Raw genomic sequence first — 13,281 nt, 5'->3', positions numbered from 1 at the left:
ATGTGTGTAACCGAACACAGTGATAAAATAAACGAGTGATTGAGTAACATTCCTTCGTGTTTAATAATAATCCGCATGTGTTAGAAATTAAAAGTATAGAAATTAAAATTTCCGACAACTATTTTGATCATAAAAATCCATGAAGCAACAGGAACCAGAAATCAGAGAATATTATAATTTATATTTTCTCATATACTTTTTTGTAATATAACAAATTAAAGAAGAGTAACGAATCGCAAATTTTCTTCAATATAATATATAAATATATGATTTATTGTATATTCTTTTAAAAACAGTTGTAGTTACTTATCTCGGCCTTCAATCTCTAAATCAAACTTCCTTTGGTTTTATCATGACTCTATCCGATAAACATTGCTCTATCTGCCCCTCCTACCTCTCTCTCTCTCTCTCTCTCTCTCTCTCTCTCTCTGTCCTTTTCTTCACTACCAGAAATTACGTACAGGCTTACCTGGCTCACCGCAACACCTGCGACTTTCCCATCCCTCCGTACCCGGGATATCGATTTTCTTTAATCTCCACCGCCAAAAAGATCCTCATCGCGGATAATCCAACGTGAGAAACAACAACTGACAACAATCGACACTTCTATTACTGTTTTTAACTTATGGATTTCTATTGACATTCATGAAGAAATTGATCTTTTACCGCTCCTTTTAGAAGCGCGATTTATGAGATGCCCCATACACATATATGTATATATATACACACACACACATGCATTAAAAATAAAATAATTATATATATATAATTACATCATTCAAATCTAAATATTTTTCTTTATTGAAGTATTTTTGTCGAATTAATATATACGCTCTTTCATCAATACGGTTGTTATATGGATATATATAACACCCTTTGAAATTGAAAATACATTGTAATTGAAAATTCCGTACACTTTGTGTATTTCTATCTTTTTGAATTTACATGATTTATTATATCCATTGTAGACACACACGCGATATCCCTCTTGTATATGAGATATTTCATCGTATCGTCATATGATTAATATTGTTATTATTTTGCTATGATATATCAGGAATGGAACGAAAGGCGAGGACGTAATAGACGTCGCAGCCGGTTTCAGTTGAAACACTAAACCCGTGATATATAAGATGGACTCATTAATGAAGAAGCAAAAAGGAAGGAGGGTGTCCGCAGCTATTCAGGAAGCACTCAAGAAAGTTGGGTTTACAATCAGGTACGTCGAGAGGAAAGGTAAACCTAGCTGCCTTCGTTCCGCGAGTTAAAACTACCTAGCGCGGCTAATGGCTCAGAGTGGTCGAATGACACGCGACAAAATAAAATACAGCTTCTACGCCAAGTTCTCAAGCTCGGAAAGACAAACGCGCAGCAAACCTTGTCTTTAGAATCGTAACATTTAAACAATGATATTCTCTAATTCAAAAGAAAGAAATTTGAAGATTGCGATCAAAAATTTCGCCATGGAATTATTTAAAAGGAAATAAAATTTATTTTTATTTCTAATAAATAAATATATATATTTATTTATCAGAAAAGTGGTATATTGATATAACAATTAATATTTTACCTCTTTATATTTTGTGCAAATTCTTGCAGATAAGAAATTGTTATTATGTATGATAATAATATCAATTATAATAATAATATACATATTATCAAACACACTGCAAAAAAGAAAATCAAACAAAAGCTAGCAACACTTGATTACAGTGCGACTCAAATGGACAAATGCGGTCCTTGCGCGATTACATCGCGCGATACATACGATGAGATACGAATATATTATTTAACACAGAACATTAATTACTGTGATTTTTTATTCAGAGTCGCGCCATCACTCAGTCATTAAACATATAACGAATAAATTTCTATCGGCTCTTGAATGTGTGAAAAAGGGATTGAAAGTCTCGAAAAAATAAAAAAACGTCCAGTTGGAAGTTGACTAGCCAACCTTGCGGTCTCCGTCGACGACAGCATCGTCGTCATCATTGCCATCGTCGTCTTGGTCGTCTCGGCTGTCTCTCCGCCGATGCAAAATTACTGTGCAAATGCAATTGCAAACGCTCGCGTAAATAAGATTCAAAGAGAGATGGTAAAAAAAGGATGGCGGGATAGCGACGCTAGCCTTGTAAAAGAACGAGAGTAAGAATCAATAAACTATCAGAGCAAAGTAAATTTTGAAAGCAAATTTCGAATTTTGATATTTCCGTATTTTCAACGATGTTCTTCGATAACAAATTTACAAGTTTCTTGATAACATATTTACAAGATAGCAAATACACAATAATACAGATAACACATTATAAAGTCGTATTATGAAATCAATTTTATAAGTTCTTTTCGTGTCTATTCATACACATTTAACAAAGCAATAAGTATGTGTTATTGACATTTTCTTTTTATATTTACTCGAAAAGAGAAATTTCCTCGAGTTAAAAGCTGAAATCTTAGCAAGATCAATAACACAATCGTATTTTTTTTTTTTTCAGTCATAGCAGCGACGATTATTGAAGAGTCTAGACACGCACCTAATCCTACGAGGGGACTCGATTTTCAGGAACTTTTAAAAGTGCTTCCAAGTTCTAATTGAAACTTTCGATCACAAACATTGCCCTATCTTCAGGGTGATCATAAAGTTGCTTAAGCCACGGGCTTTCTAATTCCGAAAAGAGATTCAAGTTTAATCATCAGACCGATTTATGAGTACGCTACGCTCCGCGATTAAAAAAGTTACGCGCAATGCTAATAAATGCTGTTAAGGGCACCTGTCGAAGATACATTAAATAATTCCGATATCATATTGATTGGTATGCATGTGTCGAATGAACGCATTGGGCTTGACAGACGACGACGCTCGTGATGATATTAAATCGCCCGTTATGGAAAACATTTTCATTCTGTAATCTCGATGTCACGTCAGTTTGCGAGTTGTTTGACCACGCAAGTCGATAAAAATTATGAAATAAACATAGCCTAATTTTAATTCCAAATAATATTAAACACTTTTCATTTATTTCAAGAATTTATTTTATAACGCTGCATCTATATTTGCTATATATATCTATTTGGTTTGGGCGATGACCACGACATTTCGTCTAATTAAAACAACGGCATATATATATATATATATATATAAATTATACACATAAATTCCTTTTCAATAAATATTTTTGTTACTTTTTGTAACTTTTTGTGTTTCAAGAGGTTTTAAATTTGTACGAAGAAAATTTCTTTCTGTAATACAATTTGTCTTTAATCCAGTACGTACGATTCAACGTCAACGTTTCTCGTTTGAATCTTCAAAGTTATATAAATCCATTTAACAAACTTGCTACTTCCACGCAAAGCTTTTATAATAACTATGTTATAGAACCGACGAAGACATCATTAACTATTCCAGTTTGTAACACGAATAATGCAGGCGTTATTTCGCTGCTCGAAACGGGGAGAGTCTTGCCCTTCGGGCCAATCGGGCGCGAAAGATACTTAAGTAGTGACTTACCGCGATGGTCAGACTGCGGCGGCGTGGCGGTTGGTCGATTCGGGAACAGGTAGATTTGATCGCAGTCGTGACTGGCCGAGGACAAAACGAGTCACGACGTACGGTTTCCACGGCGCACGGTTTAAAGCACGATGACCCCACTTTTCGCTTAACGCCGATCGTCAGGAAGCCGAGCTGTCACGTGCAATCTATCTACGCACCGAGCGACAACCAGCGTGCCCACGTGACGTGTTATGCACCCGCATGACACACGGACAGGTGCCATCGTCAAAGCCGGGTCATTCGAAGACAAACGAGACGACGATATATCGTTTGTGGGAATGAATAATAAATGTGTTGCGACGATGTAGAAACTCGGCCAAGAAGAATTTAATTAAGTAATGCCCGTGATGTATTTTACGCGATGTGCTTTACTGTGATATATGTAAATTATTAAAGTGATAGAAATATATATTAAAAAATATTAAATAAGAAATTTAGTAGCAAAGATAAAAATTTACATCAAAAATATAATTGTATTTAAAGATTCTTTACACTAAATTATATTTAAAATCTTTTCTTATTTAATAGAAATGATGACAATGAAAAGTAATTGCGCGTATATTAAAATTTATTTACAATGTTCTTTATTAATATTATTAACCAGTAACATAAATTTTCCAAATATTTTGTTACAGTTAACTCATTTTCAATTGAGAATAAGAATTTCTATCTTTGCTCTTAGATCCGACATGTGTTTGGCGACGGAAAAAAATCTTCTCTACTAACTAAACGTGATGTTACATAAAAATTTTAATTAAAAATGATAAAACTAATAAAGAACCATTTGCGAGATAGACGATTCGAAACTTACGCATGACTTATGTGCGATATATTTAATTTTACTTCACCTCTTCAGACACAAACGGCGAACCAATAAACATGATAACAACTTACTGTAAGGGAATGCCAACTCTTTTCGTTTCATCCTGAACGCATGATTCCACGTAGGTGTCGCCTAACAGAAACCCGACCATAGAAACTTTCCTGCCGTCTTTCTTCCTTAAAATCCTCAACTAAATAAGAGAAAACTCAACTATCCCGCGATTGCGTTGCAGCAAAGTGACTCGACCTCGTTTCCTATTACCTTCAGCGGATGATTTTACGTGGATGTCACTTAACGGAAACTTGATTCCGTTGCGGTGGCGCAATAATCCTTTATGCTCTCAAGATTTCCACAAAAAGAAATTCGAGGGTTTAACGCCACGTTACAATCGAATAATTACAAATTTCTCTCTTTTCAAAGGTATATACAATAATCTTGTAAAACTTTTTTATATAGAGAAGATACAATCCTTATAAAAATTAAAAAGCTATTTTTCCTTCAACCAATTATCTATTTAAGTAAAATAAATAGTTTTTAATTATTCTTTTAAGAAACTATTAAGTACTCTTTGGACTCCGTACCAATTAAATTTCTAACGAGAGAGATAATCACAGTATATTCATGTAATATTTACTAATTAGAGAAAGCCGTGTAATAAGTATAATTTAATTCGTAATAATAAAAAACACAATCAAATAAGTAATCTCTTTTTAATTTTATTACGTTAATTTATTCTAAAAATCCTGAAGAGCTGTTTGAAAATAAACAATTTTGCGACACGACGTGACAATAAATTAGTCAAGGATTGATGAGATTTGCGAAAGAGTTTCATTTTTTTTTACCCGAAAAATCCTTCGAAGACAACAGGAGAAATTGAATCCGTTCTGAAGTCGCGTCGCTGCAAGGTGACTCCGTCTCGTCTTCCTCATCCTCAACAGATGATTTCACGCGGATGTCACCGTGCGGAAACGCGACAAACACGTCGGACAACGTAACTCTATGAGTGGCGATCCTCGTTCGCCGTCCAACCCCCTAAAACTTACAGAATGACTCAAAACCCGTAGAGGACGCGCGTAACTTTGTGCTACCTTCCGGGGTTGCTCGGGATACTAAGGGTTGTTGACTATGCGGATGCCGACGGTAGACTGACGCGGTGGTGGGATCGTTTCAAGGATCGTGTGGGACGGTCGTCGACGATCGGGAGTGGCTCCGGCTCGCTCGCGACGAGGCGCACGCGCACCCCCTGCCCTCTGTTCGCAACCGATCCCTCCAGCTCCCTTCGACTATCCTGTCGTTCAGTCCTGTCGTCCCCTTGCCGCCACCATCCGCTTCCTCGGCCCACCCGAATCACCAACGCCATCCACGAGCACCCTCTAGCGGAGGGTAGGTAGGGTGGGTAGGTGATACGGTGACGAGACACCTATATGTTCGGTATATCGGCTCGATCCGCCGCGCGCCGCAAAGGAGGGGAAAGAGCGGTAGGGAGAAGGAGACCACTGGCCGACTACTACTGTCGTAACGTGGAGCGGAAGGGGATGAAAAGATGTTGCCACTACCTTTGGATGGACTTAGTTGGGATTTCGGGAAAGTACCCAATAATCTTCTCCGATTGAAAAATGCGGGCTTTGATTTTTCATTGATTTTGAAGCTATAATATACAAACGCCAAGTACTCTGTCGTCAGTTGTATTATCCAAACTTTTTCATAAATGTTTAATAAATATCAAGTGATATAATGTGTCAAGCTGTCAAGTAATATAATAAATTGTGAGACAAAAGGAACAAAATTTTATCATTAAATTTTCATCATCGATAAGTTAATTTTTACTCTTTCAGATATAAAATAGAGAAATATTCTTCCATCGATAATGTACCTAACATGAACCCCAACAATACGAGGTACATCGAGACTAGCAGCGCACCTAAAATAGCATCTCCGCCAATTATGTCCGCCGACGCGCGACGGTCTCCTTGCACATGTGATACACGGAAAATCTCAGTTTTCTCGCACGAGCCAGGCGCACACCGTGTTCGTGGTGTTCACCAGGAAGAGAGCGAAACCTTATCTCCGTCTCCTATCACGACTAATGGAAAAAGATGCGACGCGTCACACGATACAGCGACTATCGAGTGTCGTCGCATTTCGGAGAAGATAATAATAATGCAATTTCGAGATTAGGATCGCATAAAGCGAGCCCGATGAATGAACATATATCATAACATCATTTGTTGAGACTGTTATATAATTTAATGCAGCAAGTGAAAAATTCGTTCTGTACGTAAGCACATGTGTAAGCACGTTAACAAATCATAGGTATGCCTCATTCGCATCGCCGAGCAAATGAAAACAAAGCTTTCAAAATTATATTGTTTTTACATTAGAGAATAAAGATTATTTTATTTTAATTACTCGCTGCCTTTGCCAGATCGATTCATCTTAAGCCTTTCTTGCGTTCTATCAAATTACAAGCTACGGATTTCCAATCAGATAATCAATTTACCAAAGTTTTTTAGGTAAAACCCTAATGTCATCAGAATACGAGAAATTGCTCGATCCAAATTTTAATCATAGTGGTCTGAAGTGATTTCCCGAAACAGACTTCATTATTGCACTTATCGTTGGTGAAATAATAATCCAATTACTGGGTCAGGATCGTGCTCGGACCTACTCGAGTGCGCGATGAATAGGCATCATGGACCGTTCTGTCGCATGATTTTGGTACGGTATATGAGAGAGGATGGTGCGTATACACCTTTGTACACGGGTGCCCATTCACAGGGTGAACCGTGTAATCAGGGAATGTTCTCAAAAGTGTCCGAGAATATTCCAGTTTATAAAGTTTATATAAAATTCATATGGAATGTAAAATTTTTCTTAAACTTTCTTTAAAATGTCGTTATCACACAGGGTAAGGCATACATCTCGAATTAATATTCGTTGATATTCCTTTCGACTAATTTTCATTATAGCTGCATGATTTCGTTCAATTTTTTAAATATAAAACAGTTACGTTTACTATCTGCACATGCATAAGCTATTTAGTGAATAAATGCAAGAAACACGAAGAAATTGTGACAATATTATTTCGGATGTTTTAAAATATTGATATCATCCCGATCGCGCGGAAAATTACATTTTTATATTTTACTATCCCGTTTAATAGGTTCACCTGGTATATAGGTACAGCCACAAGCGCGCCAGAGTCGTGCGAACCCAATTCGTCACCGACGATGCATCGATGGCGGAACCGGGGATGGCGGGGGTGTGCTAGTTAGAGCCGTATTCATTACAAATTACAGACCGCGAACCGGTTTTATGACACCGCAGAAACGCGAGGAGCGCGGTGGAGGGCCAGTGTGCCGTCTGTGTTTCGCGGGCTCCCCTTTTAATCCACCACAAATGTTCATTTTCCGGCCAATTATCGCTAATTTTCATTAGAACGGCGGCGTAGCGTGGCGTGGCATGGGTGGGGCGACGCGTGTTCATCCTTGGAACGACACGCAAAAGAATTGATTTGCGTTTTTGCTTCTGCGTTTCCGAAACCGTTTAATCCGCGGTATCGTCAATTTTGGCAAATGAGGATGAGATCTCAGCTCTTTTGAATTAACAAACCTATTTTCCACTAAATACGGAATAGCAAAAGTGCCTCGTATCGCAATAAAACGGACGCCGCAGCGCCGGAATAGTTGCTTTTGGTGGTGAGAATTTAAAAAAGTAAAATTGTATTATCAGTGTGCAAATGTTACTTGTTAAAATTGTTGATTGGACAATATTTGAGATTAACACGAAATTGTTATCATCCTTGAAATGATTTCGTCGTCAAACACTATAAAATCGTGGACGTTCGCGCGTGCAATGCGATACATTTCCACGAGATAAGAAAGGAATTACTTTTCGTTTAACTGAAATGTATATAATCCGTATTTACGCGTGGGACAGTAAAACGTGGCAATCTCGTATCCGAGGTAACAATCGCGCTCACGTCACTCGGTTACACACACACAGTCATAAAAGGGCTCTCTCCGATCAAATTATAGGATCAGCACCGGCGAGATCAGCGGAATCAATCGACGCCGAAAAAAAGGAGCAATCGATTTTCTATACATCACGTACGAAATAAAGGGTTAGCTACATACAGTAACCGCCAGTGTCGCCCATGTAAAAAAAAATGAATTTTGCGATATTCCAGTAACGTGAAAAATTTATTTGACTATTCTACTTTCACGTTCGATCTCTGTGCGAGAGCGACGTGTCTCATCGAGAGAGTTTTAGGCCGTCGATAATTTACGAATTACGAATAAACTAAATTGCGCTCGCTAGAAGCTTAGAAATGAGTTCCAATTTGTCTGCCGGGAGGCGCCGCATGGTTATCCTTTCAGCACTTTTCCACATCCCAGCTGCGCATGAATATTAATAGCAATTTTGGTGTCATTCTGTCGCGTCCACGAGATCAACTCCTAACCCCGTGGAGCCGTGCTAACCCCGTCCATTTATTACGCCAAACAGTGATCTGCATATTCTAACGCTGTGTGCAAATTAATTCGTTACCAGGAAACGATCATAACGGACAACGACGTAGACAACCATGTCACTTCCACGTAAAATCCTTTAACATCGAGGAAGAGGGAGGAAAGGAGGTAGGATACCGAGCGTATATATACCGAGACTATATCTAGCGCGAGACGTCGATGGAGCGGCTTTAACGGGCCCGTAGCGTTAAGTTGAGTGCCGTTAAGTCACGTCGAAATTATGCGGCACGGCCGTTTGGACAATTTTCCAACCGTTTAAGCCGCAATATCTTTTCATCCCCTTCTCCTTCTCCTCCCCTCTCCCTCCCCATGCCCCGTCCTCAGAAAGGGACAACTCGACAGGGCGAATGAGCCTTTCAAGCGAATATATTCCATCTATTGCGGAAGGCGCGACAATAATGCCGCTGAAGAAGGCTGCTCGAAAAATGAATAGTGTCAGCATGTAAAATCTATGTTGCAAAAATAAAAAAAACTCTCGCCCATTTTATTAACGGATTTTGGGCCATAAACACACACACTTGACTTCTATATGCATTTGTAGAGAAGGTTGATAGAAATAATAATAACATAGTCTCAAGTCTCAAAAACGTGGGGAAAGATACTTTCTGGGGCGTGAATTTCGCTCATTACCATATGTAACATTAGCTAAAAACTTTACACTATAATATTTAACTTAAATATTGTAATATCACTAATTTTATATAAAATAATATATATTTTATAATATCGTCCAGACTTCCTTGCGCCCAGAACACTTTCCCGTGGTAACGACCGTAACAAATAAACTTGTTGGTTTGTTCAGTGAAGTCAGGCCTGCGGCTGGTTTGCACTTTTTGACCGAAAGACAAAAAAACACTCAAATGCTAGAATTAAGCTGCCATCAGAACATATTGAAGATATTTTTATAGGTGATATATGAATAGGTATTAATTAAGGGTAATAATACTGACAACTAAACCGATTATAACTTCTTCGCCCACCGTCCCAGAACCTAAACTTATTTTTCTAGTAATGTACACAACAATGCCTACAAAATGACAATGATTCAATGGTGTGCGCCAATGGCCCATTTTGGGCAAGATTCTTTAGTATTAATCTAAATAAATATATTACAATAAGTTTGACACAATATCGCATTAAAACATTTTATGATACATTTGTTATTAAGCTAATACTTTACACAATTTAATTAAATTTTTCGTCGTAAAAAGTAAACGGAATGTTCGGCACGTGACAAGAAACATCTCTTCAGCGGCACGGTTACGAATTACTTGCGCGTGTTTGCACGTGCACGTGTGCATCGCGTCAAGTCACGTCGTTTTCGTGCGGAGAGCAGATTTGGAAATTATGCAAATCTGGCGGAGCTACGTCGCATCAAAAATATTCATCCCTTCCTCGCTTCAGCCACTTCATCTTCGAGACTCCCTTAGTTTTAACCTATCATTTCTTAATAAAAAACGCAAAGAATGTTTCTATTCGTTAGTGAATGCCTTACGGCAATACAAAAAATTATTATTTCCTTTCGTTTCACGTTTTCTTGCCATAGTCTCATTTTTTTTCCGACATTGTTTCTCTTTTCCTTGAATTTATGTGCTGTATAAAAAATAAAAATCATACACGATATAATTGCGTACGATTACTCGTTAGACAATGTTTTCCTCATAAGAATTGCACATTAGCAAGTGTCGGCAAAGCTTGTATATCTTATTCTTGTAATAAATTGGTGTGCATTTGAGACTTTTCGACGCATCGCTTCAATAGATAAAAACTCTAAACTACAATGTTATAAATTACAACGTATCGCATAATTCAATCAATATTCAATATAAGTTTCATTGTAATATATCTGCTGGAACGGAATAGCATACATACATGGAAACCAATTTTGCGATAACAAGAACGGTGTACATCAAAATTTCGTAATGCGTCGCGCGCAAAAATATTTCGCGAGTCGTTTGTGCGCGAGGCGGAAAGCAAACATCCATAACGACACATTTCATCAATTCGCAATATCGCTCATAGCTTGAAATTGCGCCATGATAAATCCCGTGGCAAATTACGTGCGGCCGAGCACCTACAGGTTAAATCCATAGTGAAACATTTCATCATTGAAAGGGCGCGCGGCGATACAAGTTGGTAATTTTATCACTTGAGCGATCAGCTAAATTAACGTACCTTGCAAATTTACGCAATGCGTGCGGAGAACGATCTAATCCAGAATAAAAAAAAGAAAGAAACGAGGGGAAAAACAAGCAGAGAGCGGCGAAGGGCAAACGATTTACCCCGTTATAAAATTCTACGGTAGATTAAACTAGAGAAACGATAGTCCTGTGAGCGTGACTCTAATGGCTCGACAAACGATACTTTAAAACGCGGCTCGTTGCACGCCGTGCAATCCGTGCAACATCTATGAGTAGCTTGAAAACGTAATTTTTTTACAGAGAACCAATTGCCCCTATAAATCTTGGCAAAGGGATAAACGTGCGTTGGAGATAAGCTTGGTAACTTTTATCAATTTTCCCTATAAATCGTATCTCATACAATGATTCTCTCGATACGAACGATGATGATACGTTTATATGTCTACCATTGATATATATACATACCATTGATATATATACATACTCTTTGATCAATTTTCAATATAACGAATGAAGAGATTTTCAACTATGCATATAAAATTAATAAACATGATTTCCACGAATACCTCCTCTCCGTGCAAAATATAATTTTCAATTTATTCAAAAACACGGGATTGTGGTTTCAACTTGAGGAGTCTAAATTTTTTTTTTCATGTTTAAGTTTAATGAACATGGTTGATTATATTATTTATGCAAAACTTGAAAGAGTTCCAAATATCATAAGAAACCTGTATTAGTGAACAATTAGTAGTTAAGAAAAACTTGCATTCATGTATAAGCCTATTTTTTTATCAATAATAATCTTTTTTTGATACTAGACGTAATGGACATAAATTACAAATTGTTGTTGTTATAATTACATGTTTGATGATCATGTTACGCTGTTACTGACGGGTGTGACACACCCTAAGCAGACCGGGATTATTGCGAACGCGCGTAAACCGATGGAAACTTTCCATACGTCCTGTTGAACGGATTTCGACGCGTGCAACAAATCGCTGAGCAAGAACGGCGTGGCTTCCGCTGTACGGTTTTGCCAACGCTAATAGTATTTAACGTTACATTTAACAGGATTATTACGTAATAACGTCTATCGTACCGTGCAGCACTGAAATATATAAATATGCATTGGCTCGTGAGCCGAAAACACGTGCGGTTCGCGTCAGTTAGAGTCCGGATCGTTATGCTAACGAGTAACACTCGTGTTCCACCTAATGCTGCTTTACGTGCGTTTCCTGCCCAGCAATGTTAACGCAAAGAAAAAAGGGCGACATTTTCCATGACATTGTTATTTAGAAATTGTCGTTAATGCGGATCATTAAAGACAATTAAAAAAAATCCTAATAGAACGCCTTGGAAAAGTGCGTAACAGAATGTAATAAATAACTTCCAGTATAAGTTCTGTGACATTTGTGACACGACTTAATACATGTTATTTAACATGTTTTCCACTGGATACCACCAATTTAACGATTGTAAGTCCAGTAATAAGTAAATTATATAATTGTGTGTGTGTGTGTAATTTTTTGCATACCTATAATGGTAGTGTGTTACGGTTATATGTATAACGTAACATAATATTTGTAATAATTCGTTTAATCGTTTAACAACATTATTACTGTGTAATAATATTGTTCCCCTTACTATCGTGAAAATATATCGCAAAAGTTTCGTTGCATTTAAGCTTTATCCTATTAGAATCAAACATTAGTACAACTTGTGAGGAATTACAAGCGACGAAGAAAGCGAATCGCATAACGAATAGCATAAGAATAAAAATACGATTCAAGGAGAATGACAGATAGCGAAAAATAGAAAGGAGAATAAGAAGGCACACGCGTAACATTTTTCTCATATCGAATCGTGATTTGTCGGGACAATGTGTTCCAATTTAACGAACACCCCGTTCCAACAGCAAAGATGTCGTCGCCGATAATGCAGATGTTCGATCGACGACAAACACGTGATATTGCGATAGTGAACACGAATGGCAAAATCAAAGAGACAGTAGCGAGAGAGAAAGGGAGAAAAGGTGGGATGAGAGGTGAAAAGGCAAAAGGTTGAATCGTGAAAACGAGCTGCCTGTAGGGGAAGTTACGTCGCTGACGATGCAACGTTAGAGATAAGGCAAGCGTATTTCAAGGATAATCGGAGGATTTCTAGTTATATTCGCTTCCACAGATATTTGGATAAGCGATTAGAAAAATTTCATAAATAACACATGTTATTTTTATTTCCAAT

General features: G+C 37.6%; 1 long non-coding RNA gene across 1 annotated transcript in view; it reads right to left on the bottom strand.

The window, feature by feature from the left end:
- LOC139775639 (uncharacterized) overlaps positions 1-4,081 on the bottom strand; it is a 56,124-nt gene extending 52,043 nt beyond the window's left edge. The window contains exon 1 of the long non-coding RNA XR_011718885.1: positions 3,506-4,081. This is a non-coding gene — a long non-coding RNA (uncharacterized lncRNA). The remainder of the gene's footprint in view (positions 1-3,505) is intronic.
- Between the last annotated feature and the right edge of the window lie 9,200 nt (positions 4,082-13,281).

This window comes from Temnothorax nylanderi, unplaced genomic scaffold (genome assembly GCF_030848795.1).
Source record: "Temnothorax nylanderi isolate EJ_2023f unplaced genomic scaffold, tnyl_v1.0 TNYL_tig0101_pilon, whole genome shotgun sequence".
NCBI lineage: Eukaryota > Metazoa > Arthropoda > Insecta > Hymenoptera > Formicidae > Temnothorax > Temnothorax nylanderi.
This window is presented reverse-complemented; position numbering and strand designations above follow the sequence as displayed.